Source organism: Sceloporus undulatus, chromosome 3 (genome assembly GCF_019175285.1).
Source record: "Sceloporus undulatus isolate JIND9_A2432 ecotype Alabama chromosome 3, SceUnd_v1.1, whole genome shotgun sequence".
Lineage (NCBI taxonomy): Eukaryota > Metazoa > Chordata > Lepidosauria > Squamata > Phrynosomatidae > Sceloporus > Sceloporus undulatus.
In genome coordinates this window covers 182,930,914-182,939,096 of record NC_056524.1, presented here as the reverse complement: position 1 = coordinate 182,939,096, position 8,183 = coordinate 182,930,914, and the positions used below count along the sequence as shown (strand labels likewise).

Genomic DNA, 8,183 nt, shown 5'->3' with positions numbered 1-8,183 from the left:
GAGAGATGGCAGGACAACCCCATAGCCAAGCATCCTCTGCTCCCCCCAGATGAAGACCCATAGGGCTCAGTGCTCTTTAAGCTCCGTTTTTGGATTGATTCCTATGAGGAAAGAGGAGAGAGGGAGAGATGGCAGGACAACCCCATAGCCAAGCATCCTCTGCTCCCCCCAGATGAAGACCCATAGGGCTCACTGCTCTTTTAAAACTCCGTTTTTGGATTGATTCCTATGGGGAAGGGAGGTGAGGGATTTCAGTAAGCCGAGGGACTCAGGAGAGGCGAGCTCCATGGCCCAAGCCTCCCTTTTCCCTCTTTCCTGGGGGCAGCGCCTCTCCCGAGCCGTCCAACCACTGAGTGGCGACGTCATCAGAAGACAGCCCACAAAACTTAATACAGCAAACCGTTCTGAGAACGGTTTCAAGAAAAAGGAATTGCAGTGCGGTAAACTGCCGTTCTGATCCCGTTCTGATCACGTTTTGATTTCTAATGCGGTAATATCCGTTCCAGGAACGTTTTCATCACGTGATGATATGGAACGTTCTCAGAACGCAGTGCGATAATCTCAATAGTCTAAATTGCAATGAGTGGTGAGAATAGAAGGGGAATATCTGTGGGACTGGATTTTATACAAGCCAAAGAAGGAATATGATTTTGCATAAGCACTAGAAATTTTGTGCTAACAGAATAAGACCTGAATATAAACCTTTGACCTTGAAAAACAATATACAAATGCCTAATTAAATAAACAAAATATTAAAAATCAGAAAGTTAATTAGTCTGTAACAGACAGCTACCTAAGGGCAATAGGCCACCAGACACACCATTATTGAAAAAGAAACATCCCATATGTTACCTTGTGTTATAAATATAGTTTTTGTTATCTGTGAAAACAGTTAAAAGGTAGCATGCTATTACAAAAACGCTGACATAAATAAACAACATTCTGCCACAACAAACTGTTATTAATTTACATGAATACTATGAACTGCAGAATTATACACTCTTTAAGTTATCAATTCAGAAATAAATATGGTATTATTGGTAGCTTGGCTTTAGACCTCTTGGATTATATTCAACTCATACGGCAAAACTTTTTCTCTTGCTGCTCCTCAAAAGGATCTTCTGCAGTGAGGAGTAGAAGAAAGGAATGTCCTTTTGTGAAGTCTGATATGGCCAGAAAAGAAAATCTCATCTGGACAGTCCATTCCACTTATGAAGCCTATTTCATGGGTCTTGGAGGTGGGGCAACTACAATGCATAGGGAATCCATTCTACCCACACTGCCCTTTCACTGGTGGACAGACATCATTGAGTGCTATACTGGTTTTCCTTTTTTATTCTTTCAATTTGTGTTTTTTCTTTAATTGTCATAAATTGGAACAGAAATACACTTACCTGGATTTATAAAGCAGTTGGCATTAGGATCACTTGGAAATAATGAACAATGATGCCAGTAACTGTACTGTGATAGGAGGAACTCAAAACATCATTCCATAGAGTAATGCTTCTTTTTGTATGTAGTAAAACCTGTAATAACAGAAAAATGCACAACGTTGTTAAAACACTCACATGTACCCATCAGACCCTGGTTCTGGTTCTGGTTCTGTGTACATGAATCTCAAACTGTATCCCATCTGAGAGTAAGTGCTAATGCCTAAATCCAATTGCAGTCCCAAATAAAACAGACCCATGGAACACAATGGGCTTGCCATCAAGGAATTAGTTCTGTGGGTCTACTCTACCAAATGGACAGGCCCAAGAGTCATGCAAATAATCTACTTAGGTATACCACCTGAACACCTGACATTGCACTTTCTCAGCAATACTCAATGTCATAATGCACAAGACCTCCAGACTGAGCAAGAACATGCTAACATATTCCTCAGAAGCATAACATAAAATTAGGATCAAATGTTATTTTTTTTCCCCATGCAGAGTTTGAAAACCAGTATTTCATTTCATATGCCAATTGTTGGGGTCCTCTTCCTCTTCTAAAAAGATGCTTTTTTTTGAAGTTTATATACAGGTTGTATTTCATTTTAAATGGCAAATCAAGACTAAGTTATATTACACACACACAGTGTTTCCCTCTGCCCATGAGAAAGTTTTAGTAGGCCAATTAAAATTTCAACTGAGATAGGCAAGAAAGAATCTTGCTGTTATGGGAAAACGATAGCTTCAAGGGTATGGGCCTGATGCATGAAAAATTGTCTGTGCTGAGCAAGATTAGAAATACAGATTATTTTGTCAGAGTTCTTCAATGGACATTTCTTTACACCTCTATGAGCTTCCTAGAAATTATTGTGTGTTTTTTTTAAAAAAATACTAGCTGTTCTTAAGTACTGACAACATGGAGCTAATGTGATATTTTCATAAAACAGCTGGAACATTAGTAATAGATTGCTGAAATCTCTTAAATGGCATCTCCTGAAAAAGATGCAGTCTAATATTTAAAGCCAAACAGCCTTTGCCATCCTCCCATGATACTGAAAAGAATATGCTTTTCTGCTGCTTTAAGTACACCATGATCTCCAGACTTTTCATGGCTTTCTTGTCAATAATCACTGGTCACAGTGGGTGGAAAAGCAGGTTCTCTTACTATGTGCTTGCTCATTAAGTATGCCAATAGCCATTCAGGATAAACATTTCAAGCTATCATTCAAACGAATGTAGAAACACACACACTCGCACATATCAGGAAGAAGGATCAGGTATATAATCATAAAAGTATGTTGTTTTGACTGAATGCCTGCTTTCTATCCTTACTGAGACTTAAAAGAAAACATTTAGGAGCATAACTCACAAATTGCACCACTTTGTTATTGAGATGCAACATGACTGGGCTTTTTCTAGAACAAAAAAAGTTCAGAGAATCTAAAACCAGCAATTCTTAGGCCTGAAGCAGACAGGCCAAATAAAGTGCCTTCTGGGTGCTTTGAAGGTGTGGCATTCAAAGGGCACAAGCACCTGAAGTTGTCAGAAGCTGCTCTGGTACCAACTAACATGATCTGAAGCTGGCCCCAAAAGGAGCAGCAAAAAGTCACTCCTTCCAGTGGCCCATTTGGGATCACAGCAGCGGCCATCTTTGGGACCATGGCATCTGGTCATTGAGGTCCCAGAGTGATTGTGGCTGAAGCAACCGCAGATGGCTCCATTTGGCCTGTCTGCTTCACCCCAAAAGTTTAACAATAAAGTCCACTGTCTACTTCCTTGCTGGGTTCTTGTAAAGTATGACATCCCTATCTGCAGGGGTAGCACGGGCACTTTCACTTACCCGTGTCTGAAAAACTATGGTCTCATTGGAGGTCCTGAAACATGACTCTATGTTCGACGTTTGCCAGAAGTTGACTGTCTGGTCAACTTCTGCTGGAAATACAGGATTCACTATAATGTGTGATTTTCATTATCAGTGGAAAGCCTTGGAATGCATCCCACATGGATACGGGGCTTGTACTGTATTACAATATTTGCAGAATTATTCAATGACCTCTATATGAAATACTGCTTTCAAGATTTTACATGGAACCCAGGTATTTAGTAGGTGAAACTATATGATCTGGCTCACCTGTGAAAGTTAAATGCAACTTGTTAACAAATAAACCTTTTGAAAGCATTCCATGAACAAGTTAAACAAGACTAGAATTTGGTAAAATGCAACTTTATATGTCCTACTGAAATTTATTTACTTGATATTTGATGTTATTTACTTGATATTAGATGTTTTCTAAGTGAACTCCAGAACTGACACCGTCTTATCCAGCACTCTTTACTGAGGTATATTTTTCATGTCACATGATCTGATTTAAATTCTTGAAAATAAATGATGGGCACAATTTTTTCTAAACAGAAATCACAATCTAGATAACTAGGGGATTAGTTAAGTGAGCTAAGTGGGACTTTTCACTTATTTACTGTGAATAGCTCTTTCCTTTCTTCCACTCACACAGTGTGATAAATCTCTTGTAATTTTCCAGAGTTACACAAGTGAAGTTTACAATGTAGTGTTGGGGGAGCTAGTCAATGAGAAAAGACAAAACATCCTGCAGGATATACACTGTATCCTCTTTGTGAGAATATCCAGGAGTTCCTCCAAAAGCTTAAAAGAAGCTATGTGGGATTCAGGATATTATTAAAATTGGGTCTGCTTTCCTTCCATTGAACTGGAGAGCCTGACCCTACCTGACCCATTCTAACTGCAAAAAACTGCAGTGGCAAGTCAGTTCCCCCATGGCTAGCAAGTTCTACTGATTTTCAGTTGCTGCCCAGAAACATTTAATGCAACTGTTTCCAACAAAAATCCAGTTATATAATAGTGAACACCAGTCAGTGTTCCCAAAACTGAGTTGATCCCAGAATTCAACGAGCACATGGTACATTTCTGTTACAAAGCTGAAACACCTTGAAAACTTGAGTGATGGTTTTATCTCTCATGTAAACTTTGTACACCCATGGAGGTTTTGAGATGTAGGTGTCCTCAAACAAACATTCTTCAGGGAACTTACAAAATTACAGCTATTTGTACTCACCATAAAGGCTGGATGGATGAGAGAGTAGAGGTGGTAAGTACTTCTTTTATATGCTTCCAGGAAAGATTAAGCTCTCCCTCCCCCCCCCTTTTTTTTTTAAAATAAGAGTAAGAATACAGTACTGACACTGGCTTGTGCATAATTTGGCCCTCCATTTTTTGGGGGGGGGTGTCAGTTTTTTTGACTAACATTTTTAGACTTATAGAATAGAATAGAATCACAGAATCATAGAGTTGGAAGAGGCCATAAGGGTCATCGAGTCAACCCCCTGCCAAGCATGAATACCAGTCAAAGCACCCACAATAGATGACCATCTAGCTTCTGTTTAAAAGCCTCCAAAAGAGACTCCAAAGCAGCACATTCCACTGTCGAACAGCTCTGACCATCAGGAAGTTCCTCCTGAGGGAATCTCTTTTCCTGTAGTTTGAATCCATTGCTCTTGTCTTAGTCTCTGGAAATGTGGAAAACAAGCCTATTTATTTGATATGACATCCCTTCAAATATTTAAACATGACTATTATGTCCCCTTTAACTGTCTTTTCATCAGGCTAAACATACCCAGCTCTCCTCATAAGGCATGGTTTCTTGACTCTTCATTTTGGCTGCACTCTGAACACGCTACAGCTTGTCAACATATTTCTTGAATTGAGGTACCCAGAACTGGATGCAGTATTCCAGGTGAGGCCTAACCAAAGCAGAATACAGTAGTACTATCACTTTCCTTGATATTTTAGACACTATATCCCTCTTGATGAATTCTTTCTCCTCAAGCATCATGCATCAGGAAAATCTCACTACTGATATAAGGGCCCAGATTCTGCATCAGAGGCTACAATTCACAACTTGACGGTAACATAGCTAAATCTCTGGCATAATATACAATCCTTCTAGTGAACTGTGATGTGTTTACCAGGGTATCCTGTGGGGTGTCCTAATGGGACCCTTGGTGATATTATGCCCATTGTGCAAAGGAATCCATGGTGGCTCTGCTTGTGCAATGTTCCCAAAAATACAGTTAACACCTCTGCTCCCCACCTGAGAACACCAACATTATACAAAATTCAACTTTATGTGATCATGCATCAGTTTACAACAAGGGAAACTATCTAATAATATGCTAGCCAAGATTTGTTTTTAAAAGTCTAGTACCATATTTGATGTTATTACTTATCAGAAATGTGGATCTAATTTTTTGAGATGTAAAAAAATAAAGACTACCACCAAAATTTTTGCAAGAATCTATTCAGAAGAAACATAGTACTAAAAAAGCCTTCGATCATCTAAAACACGCAGGGACATAGTCAAGTGGGGGGTCTAGACTCCCCCTTCCATTAGAAAAATGAATGGCACGCACTGCTGCACCACTGCACCCAAGCCCCATTATAATAGTGGCACTTAGTCTGGACCCCCCCCCTTCCTAAAATCCTGGCTATGTCCCTGAGTTATGGACACCTGCAGAAAAAGTAATAAAAGAAACTCAGAGCATTCCAATCTGACACATTGTGGGCATGAGAAGATGAGCTGGATGAATAGTCATATCCAAAGACTGACTAGGTTCATGTTGGCAGAAAGTGGAACAAAAAATGATCCACAATAATGATTCCACATATTCACCCCAAAGTTCAACACACTTAGTACATCGTTTCTCAAGTTTCTTTAACCTTTCCAATCATCATCATCGTCATCGTCATCATCATCATCATTCTGTTGCCTGGTTACTGAAATACTGCTCTGCTGCTGCTATCACCCCTGAATTATTTGAAAATTTCCTTCCTTTCAAACTCTTTTTAAGATTTGGAAACAGGAAATAATCAGATGAAGTAAGATTTGGTGAGTAGGGTGGATGATCTATACACCCAAACCCCAAATTCTTCAAAACATCATCTTGCCAGCTCTGTGAGTGGATGCATTGTCCTACAAAAAAAAGAGAACACCTTCATGCAGTTTCCCTCACCCTTTTATCTTCAACATCTCCCCTAATCAGAACAGCAAATTAGTGTAGTATTCTGCATTAACTGTTTGGCCCTTCTGAACTTAGTAAGTCACTGAAATACATTTCTTATCCCAAAAATGTGTGGCCATGATCTTTTCTGCTGACCATTGAGTCTTGAGTTTCTTCGGTTGCAGAGAACCAAAGAGTGCAGAGTAATACCACTGCAAGAATTGTTGTTTGGTCTCTGGATCATAGTGATATAATTATGTTTTATCAATAGTAATGAGTCTGTCCAAAAAAATCACTAGATCACTCAAAACACTGCAAAATCAACTTGGAGGTAGAGCAGCGTAGGCCATGAGTGGGGACCAGCTGCACAACGACTCCCAGATCGATCCAGATTTCTGAGCGAACGATTCTCACACACATAAAGACAAACACAAAGACTGAGAACAACGACACAAAGAGCACAAGAAGGACAAAGAAAAAGATAGTGAAAAAATCCAAGCACTCTGTGTGTGTGTGTGTGTGTGTGTATCTCCATCTCTCTTCTATGCCAACATTCTCTGACGATGCCAGCCACAGAATTTAGCAAAATGTCAAGAAAAAAACTCTTCTAGAACATGGCCACATAGCCCCGAAAAAAACACAAAAAACTATGGTTGCCGGTCATGAAAGCTTTCAACTTCACAATCATACCTTTATTGGACCAATCAAAATGCACAATATACATGTTGCAATTATTATTATTATTAACCTTTATTTATAAAGCGCTGTAAATTTACACAGTGCTGTACATACAATCTTTTTAATTGGACGGTTCCCTGCCCTCAGGCTTACAATCTTTCAAAGCTTCCAACTCTATGATTCGATGATTCATCAGACAAGGTATTAAAAACCATACAGGAGTAGGAAAAAAAGGAAGATGTTAGCCATAGGCCTGCATTTTGCTGTCCTGCTACTCAGATGGTATGGAGGGGTATTTCTTGCAGGCTGGAACCTCCTCCTTCAAGCCAAGAAATTTAATATCCATTTGGAACACAAAAGTTTTCCTGATGCAAAGCATACAGCTTCTTGAGAAATTCAGTGTCCTCTGCCTACAAAGTGGTCTGTGGTTTCAGAAAGGATGGATGTTAAATGTTAATATGCTGAAGCAGTAAAATACACACATTCCAACCCACCTGCTATCAGCCATCAAAAACTGCACCATGTAATTATGTTGATTGTTTAGCTGGCTCTTAATTTTGCCTGATTATTCAGTGCAGTAGGAAATTCTACCAATGCTGTCTTTGCATTAACAGAATCCATGTAATTCTGTTCAAGTTGATTAAAGAAATAGGAATGCATGAAACAAGACTAGAATTAGGATTAGGATGTATGACTCTCCTTTAGACTGTGGCAGCAATTGAAAAGACAAGACAATTGAAATCCTCTAACCAGCTTTCAGGTTGATGCTTTAACTTAGAACATAAAAACTACATTTGAGTCTCTCCTGTTAATTGTTTTAAGTGTGAATGTTAATGTAGGACAAAAGGTATCCAAGTGCAATTTGCAATGTAAGTTTTAGATATGAAACCATATGGGCCTGTTACAGACTGCCAAAATAAAGCTGCTTCGGGTCTCTTTGGAGGTATGCTGTTTAAATGATGCATGCGTCCTAAGAATCCGGAAGCTGCACCAAAGCTGCCCTCCAGTGCTTAGGAATGGAGTGTGGCTTTGGCGCGA

At 39.4% G+C, this 8,183-nt stretch overlaps 1 protein-coding gene across 3 annotated transcripts in view; it reads right to left on the bottom strand.

Moving 5' to 3' along the window:
• Positions 1-8,183, bottom strand: part of LOC121926369 (heparan sulfate glucosamine 3-O-sulfotransferase 1-like) — a 119,138-nt gene that overhangs the window by 55,032 nt on the left and 55,923 nt on the right. Inside the window, exon 2 of one of the 3 annotated variants that reach the window (XM_042459304.1) lies at positions 1,395-1,526. The exons of the other annotated variants lie outside the window; for them this stretch is intronic. The gene's annotated coding sequence lies outside the window, so the exon portion shown is untranslated. The remainder of the gene's footprint in view (positions 1-1,394; positions 1,527-8,183) is intronic. 3 annotated transcript variants of the gene reach the window in all.